Genomic DNA, 22,436 nt, shown 5'->3' with positions numbered 1-22,436 from the left:
AACACATACACATTTTGTCCATTTGAATAGAAAAGCTTACATAAATACCTGCATACGGAGATAGAAAAAAATCTCTACACTGAAAAAGAGATTAATTAATATTCTGACAGTGTTTATAAACTTTTATTGGAAGGATGCTTGTGGAGACTGCTTTGTTTATTTGTACTACTGAGGAAACAATAAACTCAGTAACAAATTTTATGATTCAAAGAAAATAAATAGCACAGAATCTACAAACCTGAGTCGTTCTTTTTCTCATACTGACAAGTATCTGAGCTTTAAATGTTTAAGACAAATAAATGTCCTTACTAAGAATACAGTAACAATTACCTACACTTTATGATGACTCTCAGTTGACCACTTAAGTATAAATAAACTCGAGTATGTTTCCAGTTATGTTTCACCCCATGACAGGAAATCATTTTTTATATATCAATTTATGCCTGGGCAGCAGATTTGATTACCCCTAAACCATCATCTATGTTTTCCAGCCAATATTTTTTAATTTTTAAATTCTAGGTATAGTTTTAATTCAATTTTATGAGGCTACAAATCCCACAGGTTGATTATATGCTACAAACAGGAATTCTAAATTTGCTATGTTTTAACTGAGAGTGTGTACTTGTACCAAGTATTTTAGGCAAGGTGAAAGGAAATTCTCCTCTAGATGCTTTTTATAGCTCTCAATTGCTTCCCGCCCCCCTTGTTTCCAGAGTCAGTGACCCAACCTAGAATTTTCATGTAAGTTTGTTCATGTCTCCTTTTATTTTGGAAAGGTGACTTAAACCTTGAGAAAGAGACATTCTTGTGTATCTAAGTTTCTCCAGGGACCAGAAAGAATTCCTGCTGATTTTCCAAGCACTTTACAGCAGAAGAATAGTTTTATATATTATAAATTACTGACAATACTTGAGGAACTAATGTGGGGAATGTTAGCAATTATCGATTGCTTTCATTACACAATCAAGATATAGATTATTAGAAAAAATACCCTAATGCAGTGGTTCTCCAACTGTGGGTCACGGTCCCTTTGAAGGTCAAATGACCTTCTCATAGGGGTCGCATATAAGAAATTCTGCATATCAAATATTTACGTTGTGATTCATAACAGCAACAAAATTGCAATTACTAAATATCAATGAAATAATTTTATGGTTGAGGTCACTACAACATAATGAATTGTATTAAAGGGTTGTAGCATTAGGAGCTTTTAAAACCACTGCCCTATAGATTATTTCTGCACTTATTAGGAGTCTAATAATCCTATGGTTGATTTTTCCCCATATACTAGCTTTTATATTATCTATTTACACAGGTAAAAATGTACCAAGAGCATTTTAACCCTGTAATGGTAAAATGTCCTAACACTCTTAATGTTTTTGTAGAACCATATTTAAGAAGTCAAGCAGCAGTATGGTGATACACAGTCAAGGATGAAAAAAACAATCTGTAAAACTATCAGAAAAAAAAAGTTACTAATGTAATAATTAGATGTGCAAACCAGGCTACAAATTCACAAAAAGAATTTCTGAATACTGTACTAAATGTACAGGATCTCTTAAATATTTTGTATCTGTTTGTTTGTTGTTTACAAAGAACATAATCTCCTTCTTGTGTATCTCCATTAATTATTTCATTCCCAGAGCTTAAGACATTAGTGTGAGCCCCTCTTCAGGGACCTGGTTCTTTCCCCTACAGATGTTGTAGTGGTTGAAACTCAGATAAATACTGCAATAGTTTTTGTCACACAAGTGCATGTGTTGGAAACAGCCTACAGCATGACAGTATAAAGATGTGATACCCTTAGAAGGTGAGGAGGCCACGAGGGCTCTGGCTTTGTGGCCTAATGACCAATGATGACCTTCCTGTCCAGTCTCTGAACAAGACTGTCTTCATCATCTCATTCCGGAAAGACATTAGCAGGACTCTGCATCGGCCAGTCTCAGATTACCCAGCCTTCAGAATTGTGAACTAAAGCATTTCTCTTCATTACTATAACAAGCTTCCAGTACTTGGTATAACACCAGGAGAATAAGACAATATCTATGCAAAAATCATTTGTAAATGCAAATGAAAGATTGATAATGTTTGGTCACAGAAAAGAAAGCCACAAAAAAGCCTTCACATACATTGTTTTGCAAGATAAAACATTTACAGTTCCATCCTAAGAAGGTAGCACTTTCAAGGAGCTGCAGAGAGCAGCTCTGGGGCAGTGAGTGTACCCTTCGTAGTTGGAGTAATGTTATATGGCCCCATGGCAGGTGGACCCATTGAGCACTTTCCACCCCATTGAGTCACTTGCTCTTAATCATACTCCTGTTTCAGACTTCAGGGTGAAAGTGAAGGTGGCACACAGGGACTCACTAGACCAAAGAAATATAATTTACACTAGGTTTAAAATCCACCATGGGACTAATTGCTATGAACACAATTAATTGCTTAAAACAAAAAGAAAGAAAATAGCACTGGGGATATTTAAAGCCACAGTTGCCACCATAAACAAACCCTGTACTACTGTATAAGTCTATAATTCAGGTTGCTGTGTGGCAATTCAGGTCAAGGTCTTTTTTCTCTGAAAATATAAATCCAGATACTGTATCTATTTATTTTTTTATCTTACAGCTTACACATTTTTAAAAGATTATCAGTTTGGTCATCAATATTTAGACCTAAGGATCTGTCTGTTCACATAACAGAGGAATTGTATGATAAACTGGTATTTGATACTAACTCCCAAATAATGCATCCCTGAAGCAAACAGTTTTGGTCAAATGGATCACAAGGCTCAACCTGAGTGTTTTTAAAGATTAAAAAGGAAATGTGCTTTGGCTGCAGGCAGTGTTTTAGAGGAGCAGCCTTCAGTTGAACCGTGTGCTTTTTCTATGTGTTCATTATCAGTGGTCTATGGACGAAGGGCAGAATTTTTGCTAAAGCTCTCCCCAGTTCCATTTGCCTCTAACAGATGCTGTGAAACTGCTCCCAGTCCCGCGGCTGGATGTGTGTGCCTTGCTGATTTGCTTCTGTTTATCAGAAATGCTTTCTGTTATCTCAGTAGGACTTGTCTATGATTCTGCCCGATAAACCCAAACAACTCTTACCAATGAAATACACATCTCACCTGAAAATCCATTATGAAGATTTTTCAGTCTTTACGACAGGCAATGCATGTTGCTTAGCCTTTAATTTATTTTGTTTTAACATGTTCTTATATAATATCTGGGTGAAAGACAGTCCAACAAACAATCATTTTAAAGCAAAGCTAAGTGGATTGGCTCAGAGGACACCAGACACAGGGAACGTTTCTACTATAAAGATTATTGAAGATACATATGGAAATTCCAACAACATTTCTGTGGACTTGTTTTGTTTGGGTGACTTTTTTTTTTTTTTAAGAAATGTAGAACTATCCCTCTTTTCTTCCTCTTTAGTAATGTTAATTTACAAATTTATTTCCACATGCATTAATTCAAGCACTGCTTGGAACATTAATAGACAAGACCCTGTTTTGAGAATGTGGCAATTGGAGAGATACCCCAAATATGTAGATGAAAATAAACCTGCAATGTACGCCTTATAAAAGCATGGCCACAGTGAATAGAGTACAATGACGGAAGAGGGAATGTCACCAGAAGATTACAGCTATCAGCTGAACTGGTTAGCTGACTTGAATGACCTAACAGACATATAGTAGTTGTTTTATTATCTTGAGATAGTTTATTTTGTTTATAATAGGCTGTCTCACATATGATCTTACTTAGTTTGTTTTGGCTTTTAATGTTGTCTTTTTAAAAAAAATCTCAAAAGTCTAACTTTTCTATATTCTCAGAGGCACTGGGTAGGCTGTAGGAGATAATAGAAATGGCATACTATATAGCAGTAATAATTATACTGATGCCTTTTAAAATGTCATTTGAGTTTTAAGTTAAAAGATTTTTTTCTCAACTAATATATTTACGGTATATAATAATATATAATATACATGGGGAGATTTTACTCTGATTTCCAGTATATTTTCTATAACTTCTAAAGAAAACTGTGGAATACAAATATAGTACTTCTGTTGCTCAAGAAATTCAAAGTTCTTTTCTACCTAACTACATCAAAAATGGCCTTAAAGGGTATGTGTTTAACGGATGCTCAGAACCGGAAAGAAGTCTATAAGTCATTTTCTACAGCAGATTGTAATGTGTATCTTATTTAGCAGGAATGTTGCAAAAATATATTTTGCCTTTTGACTATCATTCAGGGTAAGAGGAAAGCAAGCTGTGCTGTCATTGATTCTCCCTAAAATGGTAATAAATGCATGTAATGGAAATGAGTCTTCCTGCTATTTTTTATTTGTCACAAAGCATTTATTGTAGGAGATTCAAAATAATTCCTTGTGGTTTATAACAAAGACCATCCTATTCTGTTGGAAAATCAGGTAATATCTGTGGGAAATAAAAATGCAGCATCCAAGGGCCTGTCGCTGGAAGCTGATTTCCTACTGCACATTATTCTTTGGTGGATAGATGCAGAAGCAAGCACTAGAGAAATGGGCCAGCCTGCTTAATAGATCTCTCTCTCTCTCTCTCTCTCTCTCTCTCTCTCTCTGTCTCTGTCTCTGTCTCTCTGTCTCTCTCTCTCTGTCTCTCTGTCTCTCTGTCTCTCTCTCTCTCTCTCTCTCTCTCTCTCACACACACACACACACACACACACACACACACATACACACAAGAAATGATGGAATCTCTTCCCCAGAAATATTGGCCAATAGAATTAGAATGAATAGAATAATCTCTGGCAAAACATGGAGACACAGGTTTCCCCTGCATCTTTTTAGTCAGTCACCAGAAGAGGAAAAAGTCAGCATTAAATGAGATTCCGCTGGAAAATTCCCCAGCACAGATGGTTAGACACTTCAGACATTTAGGAGAAGGCCAATGGAAGTGGGGTTTCAGGTTTCTCTCTAGGTTTTTACTCAAACTATTTATAAAACAAACTTTAAATAATTAGAGGCATATAAACTGCATCTCAGTTGTCTGCAGAAACTGGTATTCCTGGAAATGTATGAAGAATTGTGTGCAAAAATCTGATTCTGGGCTAATGTGTATGATTTACTAGTGAGAAGACTTTTAGCCTTGTGATATTCATAAAGCATCATATAGTCTCTATGCAGGTAAGAACCGTTGAACTTTTCAATGGTGATACTAGTGCAATAAATTTTCTTAGAGAAATGTAACCAGCTTCTTCTGAAGAGGAGAGATATTATCCACCTCAGGTGAGTCCCTGAACTTGTGTCTGCAACTTAAGTTGCTCATTTCTTCCTTTTCCAAATATCTATCCTTGCTAGACCATGCAAATTTCACCTGGTATTTCAGTCTTCTAACTAACAAAACTAAGATTGGGGGACTTGCTTTCATGTTTGTATGGACTTGGATAATGGCATTACTTACATATACAGAAATATAATGTTTCCAACTCTATGTAAGAAATACTGAAGGAACCTTGTTGAACATTCACCTTGTACCAGGCACTTTTGAGAATATGCAATTAGGTAGCTTCTCCTAATGTAGAGTGTGCAAAAATTTGAACACCCCACTAGGAAAAGAAAAATAACTCCATCAGGTGATAGAATACTGCAACAAACACCAAAATGGAAATCACAGTACTTCAGATAGAGCCTGATTACAATTTCACAATTCAATGATTATAAATAACTTCTAGTTTTTCATTTGCTTCAATCATGTGAGCATTTAGCTCCAGTCTTTAATTATATATGTCTTGAATCTCGTATTATGTGCTTCCACGTTCTGAAATGCTAGAGTTAAGTGGAAGTTTTATTTATAAATAGTTAAGTAGAATGAGGACTCTATGTTATATTCAATTACATAACACAGTTTGGAGGGGTAAGGTTTATTCATAGCGCCTAATAGAATAAATGGAAGTTAACTGTAATGCAAAGATCTGTTTGCATCAAATTCATTTTTACTTGGTCCTTTTCATCTTAGTAAGACATAACAGCATGCAACAGAGACCTCAAACCAGTAATTGAACATAAAATTTTGCTATATCATTATGAAATCAGATGCCAATTAATCAACATAAGTTTTCCACATTTGCCAATTTCCATTGTCTTAGTCAAACAGGGGACAAAGTTTCTCAATAAATCAAAACACATTTTAATGTTTAATTTGTTTGAAAAGTGAAAAAATCTTGTCAAAACTCATGTCTGTAGGTAAAAATCATGCAGAGATTTTTACACCTTCATGGAAGACATATATGACCTCTAAACTGTGTGTGTATGTCTGTTTTTGATCACGTGTTTGCTGTTTCCTGTCTGTTTCCATGAAGTGTTGGATGCACTGACCAGTCGCTGTTGCCACCTTGTTGGTCAATTGTCATCTGTAAGTAAAGATACTGTCTTTTGACAAGAGATAAAACATGTCCCCTAAGATGATCTAAAAATAGAAGTCTAAAAAAAATGAACTTAGCTAAGTTTGTATATTGATAATGACAAATTACTATGTCATGGCAAAGAATGATTATGCTGACATAAATGGTAATAAAGTTACTCATCAATTTCATTTCATCGAGATATTTTAACTGTACTGTGGTATAGTATTTAACTTTTGTAGTCTTGGTCATAAGTTTATACAAGCCATTAGGGATAAAAGGGGGGATAGCATTCATTCTTTTGAATTTTGAAAGAATCCTTGAAGTTTCCTTGATCAGGCATGCATAAATTTAGAACAAAAATTTCGAAAATAAATATACGCAGTAAAATAATTATGCACATTAAAAATAATTATACACAGTATTTTTCTCATCAATTTGTAAACTACAAAGATTAATAAGCACTATTTTGCATAAAAACTGGTACTGAATATTAAAGGAAGAAAACATTTTGGCATCCTTAAACTATTCTATTCCCACTTTATCCAGACGAGGTTGACTACGTACAGAGTGCTGTAATTACAGCAAAGGTTCAAACCGTGTGAGTCGTTTTTTTCAGTATCTAATAGCATTTATATTTAAGGTATCTTACAAGGCATTGGTAGAAAATACTAAATTCTTTTCATTTTAACATAGTCTGAGAGGCTATTAGAAGCATTTAATTCTTGCACACATAAAAGGCCAACTCTTCTTAGGCCCACATGGCCTAAGTCTAATGACCTGAATAAACTATAAATGGAAAGTCAGTTTTCAGAGCCTGCTGACTTGGCATTCAGCCACTAAAATTAAAGGAGAGGAAGGGGTGACGACGTGTGGTGTGCATATGCACATGACATCTGAGTCAGGTGTTTCCTAATCACATCTTCAGGGGTAATTATTAGGTCAAATTGCATTTGACGAGCAGCTCGAAACTCTCACTAAGTTATCTGGGGTCTGCAAGAGAAAATGGCTTACTTTACTCCACAGAAGTGAATGAAAGCTCAACTGCTGAGCTCATTATCCTAGCCATTGTGGGGTAGTTCCTTATTGTAAGACTCTGATAGGTAGCTGATGGTTCTCTGAATATAATGTTACTTCTCCATTAGCTGAAATTACTATTCAAGGGGCATCATTAAGCAGAATTATGGCAAAAAATGAAAATTGTTGCAGAGAGCTTTTCTAAAATGGTTTTATAGTTTCTCAAGTGAAAAAAACCCTATCTATGTATGGCACTAGTCTAATTTTAGCCTTAATGTTTCTAAACGGGGGCTTGAACAAGATGAAAACATAATCATGATTTAAGGCATTTTAGACATAATACCTATCAAAAGAAAGATGAATTTACAGTCTTGCTTGAATTCCCATGCAAGTGATGCCAAAGAAAAGTTAAAAAAAAAAAGAAAAAAATCGTGGCCTTGTATATTTTGGTAACATAGCCAAAAATCCTTAAACTGTTAAAATGGCAAGGTGGCCTTTAAAAGGCATTCATGTTCATACTGTTTTTATTACAAATTCTTCATTATGTATTTTAAACCATAGCATTCTTACACTTTATAATATAAAGACATCTTAAACACACAACTCAATAGTACCTCTGGCTATAACTTTGAAAACTTTTGCCAACAACATCATCTCACTGGCATGTGGACATTTTCAGTGTGAGAGCTGTTGAATGACCAGGAACTCACTTATCTAAAATAAACAACCAGTGTTCCTAACTTTTTTTTTTTTTTGGACTTACTCAGAGTTACAAGATAACATGTCTGGAATAGTTCAAAAGTGTAGTGTGAAGAGACCATATTCGGAGGTAAAGGCACAAACGATAACTGTACCATTTTGGAGTAGTAAATAGTATATACTCTTCAATACCGTCAAACCATATATTAGTGCAAAATCTGCATTATATTATTATTTAAAACATTTAAGGTTTTTGAAGATTTAATTGTACTTACTAGGTAGGTGGAAAGAATTAAGAGTAGTTATTTTTAAATGCTCTCAGTAAGTTGATTCCCTTGAAAAGATGACAGGCATTAATATAAAAATTATCAAAGAGAAGATACACCCGTTTTCGTACTTGAAAATCAAATATTCATTTTAAAGGAGTCAGCAATAATGTTTCAAGTCAAGTCACTCAGAGAATTTTCTTTCTGTAATTTTAGTAATTATCACTGGTACCATTGACACATTTTTTTTACTAGCTATAGTTTAAGATATAAAACCGATTAAATCATGTTTCTCGCCTTCAAGAATTCAAGATTCCGAAGAAGGCAAGCAAGAATAGAATGCCAAGTCAATCTGTGGAGTGCATGAGACACAATGAAAAGCCCTGAGAAAATTAAGGGGAGCAACTGAACCAGCAGTGGTGGCTTACAAAACTGAGTCTATCAAAGTTACTCTGTGCTAGGTAGACTGTTTATAGTTCGCTGGCAGAAGTGCTACCAGGAACTCACAAATTCCTTTGCTTCCAAGACCAGGAGGTTTCTCAGTTGTATTTCTCTAAATGACTCAGAAAAAGGCAGTGTCCTCAACCAATGCCCTAACCAAGCATGTAAAAAGTAACCCCCATATGGAAATATACAGGCCCCAAAGATATATTTAAATGGCACCCAAGCTCTTTCAATATAAAATAGGGTAGTTGGGAATAGTTTCAAGTCAAATGGTACATGACTCCTATCTTTTTTACTTCCTTGAAGAGGCAGTTAGGAATTTTAATTGTATCTCTCTACTTTCTAACTGGTAAAGTAGAGCAATGAGTAAATGCATATAAAGTGTAAAGAAGCATTTCTCTGCCACAGGATCATCCAGTCTTCCCTTAACAAGTTAATGGGCACTTACTGTGTATTAATAACAATTAACTTTTTCTAATGGTCAAAATTCTAGGACTGAATTACCAGAATTTTTAGAGTAAAAATAAGATAAAATGTTCTCATACAATTAACCTGAATGGCAGAAAGGGGACAATTATGATAAATTCTGAAATCATCAGCATTTTTGACTCCTTCACAGTGGTTTTCAACTTTCTTAATGGGTGCAGTTAAGGGAATCCGAGTATTTTCATTAACATAGGTATTCCCATTCTAATTTTTCCACTCTCTGACTTTTCTTACCCCCAAGTCTCTGACACTTTTTATTTTCATGGGTTATTTCTATTTCCACAGCCATCTCTCTCTGGATACTAGACAAATGCCCTAAAAATGATTCTGCTTATCAAAGATATGCATGGACGCATATTACAATCATTTTAAGAAAAAAACTGCAACTATAAAGGGGCGTGATTATATTTGAGTGTTACCTTGGGGATACTATCATGCAATCAATTGTCTGTGATTTTAAGTGCATCTTCCCACTGACCAGCACACAGACATCATTCTGTGATCTGTAACTAGGATGTGTGGCGGGCAGCACTGTGCATGAGAGTGAAAAATGTTCAGATATCACAGCAGGTGAGAAGATTTTGATACCCCCATGGCTAGTAGTTGATAAACTGCTTTAAAAATTACTGGAGCAGGGTGACTGCCGGCCACACATTTATTTACTCTCACCATTGTGAATCGTGCCTTGTAATTAATCACACACGGCACTAGCAGTGAGTGAGTCTGCTCCCCGCGATGCAGGGAACAGTTATTGGCCTCTCTCTCACTGGGTGTTTCTGCAACCCTGTTGTGATTTTGTTTCCAGAAAGACTTCTGTCCCTGCTGTTTGGGGAAATGTATCTATAATGTCTTGATCCAAGAATTTTATATTCAACAGATGGTATTCTTGGCTATGTATTCAGTGCAGTTCCTCTGAGCAGAGCGGAGTGCTTAATATTGCTTGTTCTCTGCCAATCATCTCTTAGTGTACAAGTAAATCTTGATCAAATATGTATTATTCTTGTGCTTTCACGTGGACCCATTTGGTGTTCTGATCTTCATGTAGCCTGAACAGTAAGGGTATCAAATAAGTTATGTAAGATTCTGTTTTAGGACAGATACCCAACACAATAGGTTTATATGCCTGAATAAATATAAATGTATATAATAAAGATAAAAGATAAAATACAATACTTCTACAGATACCAACATTTTTCCAATGAGCAAAAAAATTTCTCTCTACTGCTTCTCTGGGCACTTCACATAATATATCTCTCATCTTAAACCATATAAACCTAAATGAAAGCTATAAGGAACATTGACATGTATTAAATAATATCTGTGTGTGTGCAATATGAGGTGATGGTTTTTCAGCGAGAAACACACAAACACAGTCTGCATAACCAGACTTCTTAAAAGAAACCTGCAGGTAAAAAATCTTTGGAAATAATGTATATCAGAATTAGACTTGTGAACCCTCCTTTTTTTTTTAACTTAAATTAAGGCAAATTTCCCATTTCCGTTTTACACAAGTCTGGCATGAAAAGAAAAACAAGAAATAAAACAAGAGAGGAGCCAGTGCACAGAAGCAGAAACTCAATTTTCCCTAGCTTCTGTGCCTCATCTAACTAGCCTCTCCATGGCTAAACACAGTGTCTGCCTTTCCAAACAGAGCAAGCTCTGAGTGAACTGGATTAACAGACTCAAAGCCTTGCTTTCCTAACACTTCCTAGATGTCAGAATCCTCTATTTTTCTTTTTCAACTTTGTTACTTCCTGGAATTCTTTTAAGATCACCTTCCTGTTTGACACTAAATCTGTCATCTGCGGATTAGGCATGGTCATTTGTAGACAAAAGCCTGGCTTTTCTGTGAGCAGAGGAAAGATAACTAACAAGAATGCCAATTGGGAAGGGTGTCACAGTGCATTTTTTGTTTGATCATCTTTTTTTTTTATCAGTTGCTAAGTTAAGCTTCAAGTTTAACCCTTGCTAATCAATTGAGCAGTCAGGCAAGCTGATGCAAACAACCTCTACTGGTTTCATTAGATGCTGAAAAAGCATTCGACAAAATTCAACATCACTTTATGATAAGTCTTGGAGAGATTAGCGATACAAGGGTCATACCTAAATATAATAAAAGCTATTTACAGCAAGCCAACAGCTATCATCAAATTAAATGGAGAGAAACTCAAAGCCATCCCACTAAAATCAGGAACACGACAAGGCTGTCCACTCTCTCCATACCTCTTCAATATAGTGCTTGAAGTTTTAGCAATAGCAATAAGACAACATAAGGGGATCAAGGGGATTCAAATTGGAAAGGAAGAAGTTAAACTTTCGTTATTTGCATTGATATGATAGTGTACATAAGCGACCCCAAAAACTCCACCAAAGAACTCCTACAGCTGATAAACACCTTTAGTAATGTGGCAGGATACAAGATCAACTCCAAAAAATCAGTCGCCCTCCTATACACAAAGGATATGGAAACAGAGAGGGAAATCAAAGAAGCATCACCTTTCACGATAGCCACAAACAGCATAAAATATCTTGGGGTAACTCTAACCAAGGAAGTGAAAGATCTATTTGACAAGAACTTTAAATTCTCAATAATAGAGCGCAGTAGTATTTTAAATTGCTTTAAAATAATTTCATACCTAAGTCTACTATTGCAGTAAAATTAATTTCCTATCCTTATCAGTGAACCTATTATATAGTTTTTTATCTTTAAATATTTACCAGCAATCTGTCCTTATGTTTGTGGTGGGAAATCAAATGGTGACTTCCATTTTAGTTTCTATTTAATACATCCATGAGACAGTTATGTCAGAAAGGTTCATGGCCTTTATTACTAAACTGTATCTAAGAGGGTATCACATTTCTACCTATGGTTCCTTGACAATATGCACTTTTGAACACAATAAATGTAGTGGATAGCAAAAACACTGACATGGAACCCATGATGATTAGTAAATTATTACTGGGTGCTGTATTTATAGTTATTTAATTCCTCCTTAAATTTTTTTTAATAAAAAAGAATGCAAGCCAAGAAGTGGTGGCACACATCTTTAAGCCCAGCTCTTGGCAGGCAAAAGCAGGTGGATCTCTATGAGTTAGAGGTCAGTCTGTTTTACAGAGTGAGTTCCAGGACACCAAAGGCTACATAGAGAAACCCTGTCTCAAAAAACAAACAAACAAAACAAGCAAACAAAGAAAAGCTTGCAAGGCTTAGAATTTTTTAAAATTATTTCAGCATCACAAAATGAACGGGAGAAAAACTCGATACAAACAAAGACTGCAGCAATGATTCTCTCTATGACTTAGATAACTAAAGGTTGTAACACTCTGACCCTACTGACTTCTCTGATGAGGTCAGAGACTTGGATACTGTCCTTTCCCAGACCACCACTGAGACTCAAGCATATTGAAGACAGCGTGGAGAGCTCTTAGCGATACTGCATTCGCTACCCTTAATCCTGCTGCACCATTTGCAGCATCACGGGATGTCTCCTTTGAATGAAAAGATTAGGAACATAATCTTTAAAAATTTGGCTAAGGCACAAACAAAGGTGAAGTTAGATTTTTCACTTTTTGAAAGGATAACAAAATGCTCTACATAACTAGGCAGGCCAAAGAACACAACTGTGAAAGCAGTCAAGCAGTGTATAATAAAATTGAAAAAGAGAATGATGTTTGAATAGTAAAATGTATAATAATCAGTTTACTGTTCAAAAATATCCTATGTAAAAGACAGTACTTAATGAAGCACATTTCTCAATATCAACCATTTATTTTGGTTAAATCTGTTACTGAAGAATGAGCAAAATCAAGTTCTGATGATTCTATAATTCATTATCAGTTTCTTCTTTTTTTTTTTTTTTTTGAGACAGGGTTTCTCTGTGGTTTTGAAGCCTGTCCTGGAACTAGCTCTTGTAGACCAGGCTGGTCTTGAACTCACAGAGATCTGCCTGCCTCTGCCTCCCAAGTGCTGGGATTAAAGGAGTTTCTTGCTTTTCAAAGGATCTTTCTTAGCAGAAAATTTGTCCAGCTACTTCAGCTTTAGGGTTTTAGTTTTGAGCTTCACACATTATCACACAAGCTTTGTTTTTGTTATTCCAACACTCTGCTCCGTAGTATAGCACCCATGCTGTTGCTACTTTACCACCACGGACCATTGCCTCCATTATGTCCCCATTATTCCTTCCTGGAGGACAGGAGGGTGGATAGGTGGAAATGGGAGTGAGAAGGAAGGGGAAACTGTGGTCAGGATATAAAATAAATGATAAATGTTTAATTAATAAAATAAAAGACCTCTTCTCCCTTCTAAAGAGCCCCATTCTAATTGCATATCCTGTGCCCACCTCAAATACACACACATACACACACACATACATACACACACATACACACACTCATATATACACACGTACACATATACAGACACACACATACAGACACACACACATACACACACACATATACACACATACAGACACACACACATACATACACACATGCACACACATATACATACACACACACCTATAATCTACATATGAAAGTACACAAGCATTATTTGACTCCAAGCTAATAGCTTAATATAATCATTTCCAGTTTCATCCATTTTCCTGTAAATTTCAACATTTTTAAAATTAACTTACTTTCTTACAAATATTAGTAAGTTTCTGCATTACAGGAAATATTAATGCTTAATATTATTTTATAATTATATAATTCAAAAGAAAATCTGTTTGATTGATGGGGAAAGTCAACACAATCTGTACTCTTCTGAGCCTGTGTTCAATACAATACATTCCTACATACCCATGCTCGTCTTAAGGTAGAGATCCTACAGCTTGAGACTACCTAGGGAAAAAAAATTGACTGCATGTTGGTTCCCTGTCTGAGTTCTAGAAGTTTCAAAGCTAGTTACTTAGGTTTATGTAACAAGTTTCCTATTTTCCATCTTCCAAAAATTAGTTTTTAACTTGAAATAAGAAGAAAGAAAACACAAAACCTTTTTAACTAGGTTTGTTCTCTATTAAAGAGATTACCTAAGAGAATATTACATCGTATTGACTTTCATTTTTAAAATAAGTTGGGTAATGGGAAAAAGCAAACCTTGATAACATTCTTGGGATAGATTCACATAATCTCAGCTATCTTTACCAAAAATCACATAAAAGAGCCTAAAATAATAATGCTGCAATATTAAAAGAGGCAGAAATATGAAATACTTGTCATGGTAAAGGTGTGTCATTGAGATGCTTAGTAAAACTACAAGCAAAAGAAATTTAATAGTCATATTATAAAAATAGTATATAATGTACTGTGTTCATTATGCTTCTATTTGTGAGATGTAATGACTGATCATTAGAATCAAAATGTGCAAAATAAATGGTTATTCAGAGTTGGGTATAGAAACTAAGAAATAAAATATGGGCAAAACAGAAAGTAAATACATAAGATATTAAGTTCTGTGTAGTTTCTTTGGTCAGAACTCTTACATACTTCTTTGTTGTGAAAAGTCTATTAAAGCCTTCGTCCAGCAACTGATGGAACCAGCTGCAGAGATACAACCAAGCACCAGGCTGAGCACTGAGAACCCCAAGAGAGGGAAGTGGGAATATCTGAGCAAGGGAGGTCAAGATCGTGATGAACAAATCTACAGAAACATCTGAACCAAGCTCATGGAAACTCAGGAACTTTAGACCAACAGCAGGGGTGCCTCCATGGGACTGAGCTAGACCCTCCATGTGTAGGCTTGTCTATCTGAGGAGCCTTGTCAGTAGGACCAGGTTCTGTCTCTGGTGCATGAGCTAGTTTATTGGAGTCCATTCCCTATGGTGGAATGCCATGATCAGTCTTAATGCTGGGGAGAGGGTCTTTGTCTTGCCGCAACTTAATATGCCAGACTTTGTTGACTCATGGGAGCTCTTGTCATATGGAGAAGTGGATGGGGATGAACTGAGGGGCAGGCAGTTGTTGGGTACGAGGAAGGGTGGAAGGGGAACTGTGGATGGTATGTAAAATAAAATTAAAAGTATAAATTTTTTGAAAAGTCTATTATTGACAAAGTATCTCCAAAGAGAACTTGAAGGCACCTTTTCTCAACCGGAGACAACATGGTGAGTTACTTTAGTACTCAAATTTTCTCTTAGGTTTTTTTCTTCTTTACTCAAAAAATAATTCAGATTCTGCATGAATTATAATGTTCAGTGTGATGCTATTTCTAAGATTTGTGTCGTGTTTTTTATTCATTCTCAGCTTTCCATGGTTTTATTGTTGTGAATGAATTTAGCTTCAGGTGTTTTCTTTTAAAGAAAGGATAAATACAGTGGGGGCATTTTACTTTTTATAAAGAAAAATCTTGTCTTATCAATAGCTAGCTATTTATGAAACAGTGTCCTTTAATAAATCTTTAACAAACCAAATGCTTATATACCAAAAGACACAAGCTGCCAGCCAGAACCTTACCGATAAGCCACAGCCATGTGGTGATATGCAGATTGATAAGAATGAGTTAATTTAAGATATGAGCTAGCCAGAAATACACTTAAGGTATTGACCAAACAGTATTGTAAATAATATGGTTTCTGTGATTATTTCAGGAGTCTGGGTGGCCAGGAACACAAAGCGGCCTCCCTACAACATACCTCTTAATATCATTATCAATTTACTCAAGGACTTTTACATGTTCTCTTCATCACAAACATGACAAGTCCTGATGTTTTAGCATATTAAGCCAAAGACTATTGTAAAATTCAAATTTTATGAATAGATTTAGCCAAGGAATTAGGGTCCTAGCTTGATAAAACTTTTTTTTTGGTAAAACTTTTGAAACAAAGTAAAGATTGTCTACAGATATGTGGTGAGAAAATAGCAAAACTAGGCGGCATACTGAAACTCCAACATTATCATCATATTTTGAGTATATGCCCGGGGATATTTAAATATTTTAGCCTAATTGCATGTATGTATGTATTTAAATATTTAGTCTAATTGTATATTTATGGGAATAGGTATGCAGGATTTAGTAGAAAGTAAACATGTTAAATGCTCTTTTACTCCTTAGGGAGGAATAGGTGGCAAAGGGAACAGGGCTGGTTCTATGAAGCAAGACCCAGCTAGCATTTTCTACTGTAAATTTACTTTTACTACTGTATTCTATCTGTAACCCATTTTGCATTCATTCAAAAATTAACATTTTCTTCAATGTATATTTGCCATGAATTCATTGTTGCTGTGTGCTACTCTTTAGTAGAATATGGGAGCTGTAAAGTAGCATTTGCGTGTTGTTATAATCACCCATTTCCTAATTACTATTGGCAGGGTTCCTCTCTTAATGTGTTAGCTCATCATTTGGATATTTTCTCATACCAAGCTCTATGTTTTATTAATTAAAGTTGGTCAACACATCTTAGTACTTTTCACACTCTACTGCATTTTACCCCTCATTAAATTTGTGAAACTTTCACTATTCTATTGATGCTTCTAATGTTAACACGGTCAATTTGTTAAATTATTTTTTTATAGTTTGCCTTGATAATATATTTGTATGTGATGGAAGTGGTTCACTCTGAGGTCAGAATGTTTGCTGTTGTGGTTTTCTTATTTTTTTTTTAATCTCTAGCTTTGAGTATTTGGTATTTGGTTTCCCTGGAATCTATTTTGTTCAATCTGCAAGGTAGAGTTCTATTCCCTCCACCCCCAATTATCTCAGAATATTTATTGACCACAATCAACAGTCTGCTTCCTGCTGAATTCCAATGAAGCTTTTGAAAATCAGTTACACATGTAGTATTCAGCTCTATTTTGTAACATTGTTATTTTCCATTTGTTTATTGCTTGAACATAATACTGTACCAAACTCTTGTCCATTCTGTCTTTTCAACAACTTTTGCAATCTAACATACAACATTCCTTTTTACCAATTTTCTTCTTAAAATTTACATTGCCAAGTTTTTGATTTTCAACTTTCCAAATAAAAGTTGGATTGATTTGCTTCTATAAAATCCATCTCAGATATTTAATTGTTTCAAAATAAAATTAATGGTCCTTGGCTTTGAGTTAACTGGATGTGAAAAATAGTTAAACATGATCATAGTTTGTCAATACCTACAATCTTCTTTTCTCAGTCCCTTCCTGCTATATTTTCAGGGTCAAGGATGGCATATTACTTCCTTTCAGTCTCTGCACCTGTCCGCAGTCCATCAATCAAGTACTGCACAGAATCCTACCAGTACCCCCCTGTTAAAAGTATTTTAAAACATTGATAGGAGAGTTCCTTTCTTTGCAAAACTCAGATGTTACCGACCAAAAGCAGTTATGCCACCTTTAACTAAACAACCTCTGGCGCAGGCGATCCCAAGCAGACCAGCCACTACCTTTTACTCATTCCTGCAAAGCAGCTTGAAAACACTTTTATCTTTCATTTCCGAGGTTTCCAAACAGAAATTAGCCATAGCCTTCTGTGTTCTAACTTCCAAAATCACATATCAAATTCTTCAAGCAGTGGCAATACCCTCAATATACTTGTGTTCTCTCTCCTCAATGTACTGTAGAGGTCATAGAGCAAGGAGCACAGGCTGCCGAAGCAGATTTTCACTGTCCCAGAATTCTTACCACCGCCTCTTACAGACATGAAGTGGGGAGAGCTCTTACAGGATACTGTGTTACAGGACATGAATACTTTTAATTTTTACTTTTAAAATTTGCATTTAATTTTACATGATTTTCAGCTGTCTGACATCTGTGATCTGTGCATTTCATTCTAAACTTGATATAAGAACTTTCGTAAAGACTGCCTAGTCTTCCCTGAATTTTTCTATATTTATCATATTAGGTTTGTTGATATGTGCATTTGCAACAGCATCCCAAATCATTCCTTTTTTTCACTGATGATCTTAACTTTTTTTTCAGATTTTTATATTTTAAAGGAAATCTTACAATGATTTGTTTTACCACTAAATATAAAATTTCATGAAACTTTAGGAAACTCTAATACAAATATGTAACAATCTTTTTGTCATGAATTAGAGTTGTTTCTTCTATTTATATGAAGAATATTGTCACTTCAATGACCTTTTGTGGTGCATTATGTAGCTAGCCACCCATGTGTAATAACCCTGAAAGCCAATTCTCCTGGTCTCCTTTATTTTCACAAAAGGATTTATGTAACAATACTATCTGCAAACTTTATTCTTAAAAGCACAATTGCCGCTGTGACTATATAGCATATATAATCTATATGGCATATATAGAACTTGAGACTAATAAAACTCAGTATCAGTCTGTTTGAAAAGAAACTTTGGAGCAACTTTGTGAGTAGAGGAACATAAACACTGATTTAGTTGTGAGGGTGGCATAAAATGCTTCAGTACAAGCAATATATTTTAGACAGTACCACTGTTTTGTATTAATGGCCTCTTTATATATCCAGAAAGTCAAATAAAAGAACTTACTATTTATTAAGGTTTTTCCTTTAAGAGACTTTGGCATGAAAAAGTAAATTTTAAAGGTATTTTTTTTCTTTTCAATCTAGGAGGCCACAAAGAACAGCTGGATAAAGTATGAATCAAATAATGGTGTTTGTAAATAAAGCTACCAGAAAAGGTTAAAATGCATTAACCTAACTGTAGAATTAAATGGTTCGATACAAATTGGGCTAAGGGAGTTTGTAACATAAACTTGCTAATCATTATGCCACACAGTAAACCATCCGAAAAGGTGACAACACAGACAGGTCCTCATATAGTATCTATCACACTTCAGATTAAATACAGCAAGCCTGGCGAACATTTAATTCAGACAAAATACATGGCAAATAGTAAGTGCATATCATTTACCCTCAAGGACATTAAAGAGGTACAGATGGTCCCAGGAGGTAACTTACATTGTCAGGTTTCCACAAAATCTGTCAGAACTTGCTGGAGTATCTCACACCTCTTTGGATTTAAAGATGCTTAAACTCTGCGTGGGAATATATGGAGGTAAACTAAAGACATTTGATGATGAGATTTTGTGAAGATGTTTCAAAGTAACATAAGACAGAGTGCAATGTCGTATGATCGCAAGCACAGCTTCCTTCAAAATACTAAAGGGAAGGAAGAGAGAAGGGGGAAAGTAAGAGGAAAGCAGGAGGCAGAAAGGAGCAAATTAATTCTAGATATAAAACATAAAAAACTATGTCTTCCAGATAGAAGCATATATTAATAAATCACCTTCCTCACGGAATTCAATGTGGGCTCAGAAATCACCTTAATAAGATGTAGTAATTGTGATTTCGAATAGACACTGCCTTTTGCTACAGGTGAGCATTGCTAGGAAACCTTAAAAGGTAGTACATGCTGCCCACCTATGCTGCTCTGACTTGTACTCTGGACCTGTGGTTCTCAACCAGAAGCAATTATCTAATTTATCTGTGAATATTTTAAGTCATATAAGTCTCCCAGACATAAAGAATTAGATTCTTCTATGTGTTGTACATATTTCAATGGAAGATCTTACAGATGTAGAAACTAAGGCTCCAGGGAACTAAAAGGGTTTGTCATTGCCGTATGTTAAGCTTATTCTGATCAGTAGAAGCAGCTCTAGGATCTCTTCTTATACACTTTTAATCTCTGGCTGTTTCCATCATCTTGCATGCATCATACGTAAACAACACTGTGATACTCTTATAAATAGTATTATTCCAGGCAAAAAGGAGCACTTTCAGGTAAATGTGTAGGTCATACTCATGATTATAGAATGGAGCTGAATAAATCAAAACAAGCAAACAAGAATAATCAAACAGCCTTTTGAAGGAAGCACATTGTTACAAAGGGATGCATATAACACATTCAAAACCATCATTTATCTGCCTTTGTATGTAAGAAAGAGTGGTGTTCGCAGGGTCATGCACTCTCTCTATTGCAGGCTCCCTTTCAAAATTTTTCTCAGTAGCCTTAATAAGCACTTTGCTGATGAGAAGGGTGCACGTGATTATACATGGGATTAGGAGGAGGAAAAAGGCCACTAACATTGTCTTGTAATTTCTATTATTTTTCTAGAACAAATGGTGAGCAGCATTCAGTCGACATGAATTTTAAATGTAGATGGGCAGTACTAGGGTCACTTCAATAGATGATTTTTTTTTAACCAAACAGAGAATCTCATCATTTTCATAGTGTGGAGAAACTACAAGTTTTTCTTTCTAGCCACATCCAGTATAATTGTTAGTCAAGATCATTAATATCTTAAAAAGATGGTGGCATTATGTGATACTGATGTTTTTTCATTCATTCATTCATTCTACTGAATTAATGTCTGCTGGTTTAGGCCCAAAAAAGTAGTCATGAGCTAAGAGGACAAGTAGCTTGCACTCATGGCCCTTTACTTCAATTAAAATATAACTAAGTCATTACCCCCCTTTCTATCCAGCACTGTTTCTGCTCAAACTGATGGCCCTTTTAAGTCTAATTGTCATGTGTGTGTCATGTGTGTTGTGCCTGAATAAATATATATGAATAAAACCTGCTGAGTCTACTTAGTGTTGCTTTTATGCATATTCTTATATCACTTATATTTTGAAAAGCAGCATGTGTGCATGATAAATAGGAAGAAACTGTCAATGAACACATAAACAAAAAGTCACTTGAGTGATTTCAAGTAAAAGTGGTCATATGGTTGAGTGTGAACATGCTGTGAGGGTTACAGAATGTAGATAATTTCAAACAATTAGATTAGATTGAGGATAACAATAAATATATAAATCCAAGAGACAAAATAGCTATTCGAGCCTCAGCGAGTAAAGGCAAATGCAAATGGCCTTGTCGATTCAACTCAATGTGTCTTAAGAATATGTAGAGATATAGTTGGTTAGAAGGTGGAAGATACTTGAAATATTCATAAATCAAGACAAAGAAATTGAGATCATATACTAAAATTAACATTCGTGCTGAAAAGTTACAAATATTGTGAATTAAAGTGAAATAATGTTATAGTTGTTATATGTTGTATATAAGTACAGTACAGTAAAATAACCCCTGCAGATAATTATATATCATAGATTAACATTTAATTTTGATATGAGTGGGGGTTGGCAGAGGTCACAGAAATGACTATTGTATTTTATGAGTCTAATGCACTTCTTTTGTATTAACAGCAACAGTGGGCTTGTGAACAGCCACAGGTTTCTTTTATGTGACAACTGATATGCATGTGACTTTCAAGGGGCCAGTATCTGTTCAATTTTTCTGTTCTCCTTAACGTCAAGGCTCAAATCCAATGAGGTAACTGTGGAAAGTTATTTGGGTTAGTAATATATTGAAGAGATTCTTCAGTTTTATTGTACATTATTCATTTTTTTAATGTTCTCGAGATTGAATTCAGGAATATAATGATAGCCCGGCAAGTGCTTGACAACTGAGCAGGTCTCCCAGGCCTTGCATTCTTAATGACTGATATCATATAAAGTTTCTGCTATTCAATATAGCAGGATAATTTAAGAGTATTAGATATCCGTGTACTAACTAGAGTACAACCTTTTTATCTGTCCATGTATGCTATAAATCAATGCCGGAGAACTGGTGCTAAAGTTAGAACATGATCTCTTCTTTAAGTGGAAGGATAAGATCTCTCCACTAAAACATTTTCAGAAGTGTAATGTCATGGCATAAACCCTAATCTCCCCAGCACAGCACTCCAGGGCTTCCACAAACCATGACCCTCTGTACTCACTAGCACTTACAAATATTTATCTCCCTTGCTTTATTATTCATCTCACAGTCTGTCCACACACTCTCACATTTACAGAACCTCAAGATCCAGACCAAATGTCATCTTCTCTTTTAACTTTTTTTCGAGTAGGAAAACTTCTTCAGAGTAGAAATAATCACCATGTATATTTTCCTCTGTAGGTGTAACTGTCTTTAAGCACCAAATGAAGAACTTCTTGTCCTTTGCGTCTATGCTCCAATTAACAATGAACCTTTCTTGGATGAGTGTTTATCGTCCATTTTTTCCTCTGAATCTATTGATAGTGGTATTTATTCATGGAGCAATTTCCAACACTTTAGGAACTCAGTGCATAGACTCAATAACTGATTAGATATTAGCTATCACTTCTAACATCCTTATAATAGTTGTCTTGCCTCAATGTCACCTGTGGAATACAACTGAGATTTAACC

The 22,436-nt window shown here is 35.2% G+C and overlaps 1 protein-coding gene across 5 annotated transcripts in view; it reads right to left on the bottom strand.

Annotated features, from left to right (window-relative positions):
- The window catches only part of Pcdh7 (protocadherin 7), a 414,240-nt gene that overhangs the window by 44,243 nt on the left and 347,561 nt on the right, over window positions 1–22,436 (bottom strand). The gene's annotated exons all lie outside the window — the stretch shown is intronic.

The sequence above is a fragment of the Chionomys nivalis genome, chromosome 6, assembly GCF_950005125.1.
Source record: "Chionomys nivalis chromosome 6, mChiNiv1.1, whole genome shotgun sequence".
NCBI classification, from domain to species: Eukaryota; Metazoa; Chordata; class Mammalia; order Rodentia; family Cricetidae; genus Chionomys; species Chionomys nivalis.
This window is presented reverse-complemented; position numbering and strand designations above follow the sequence as displayed.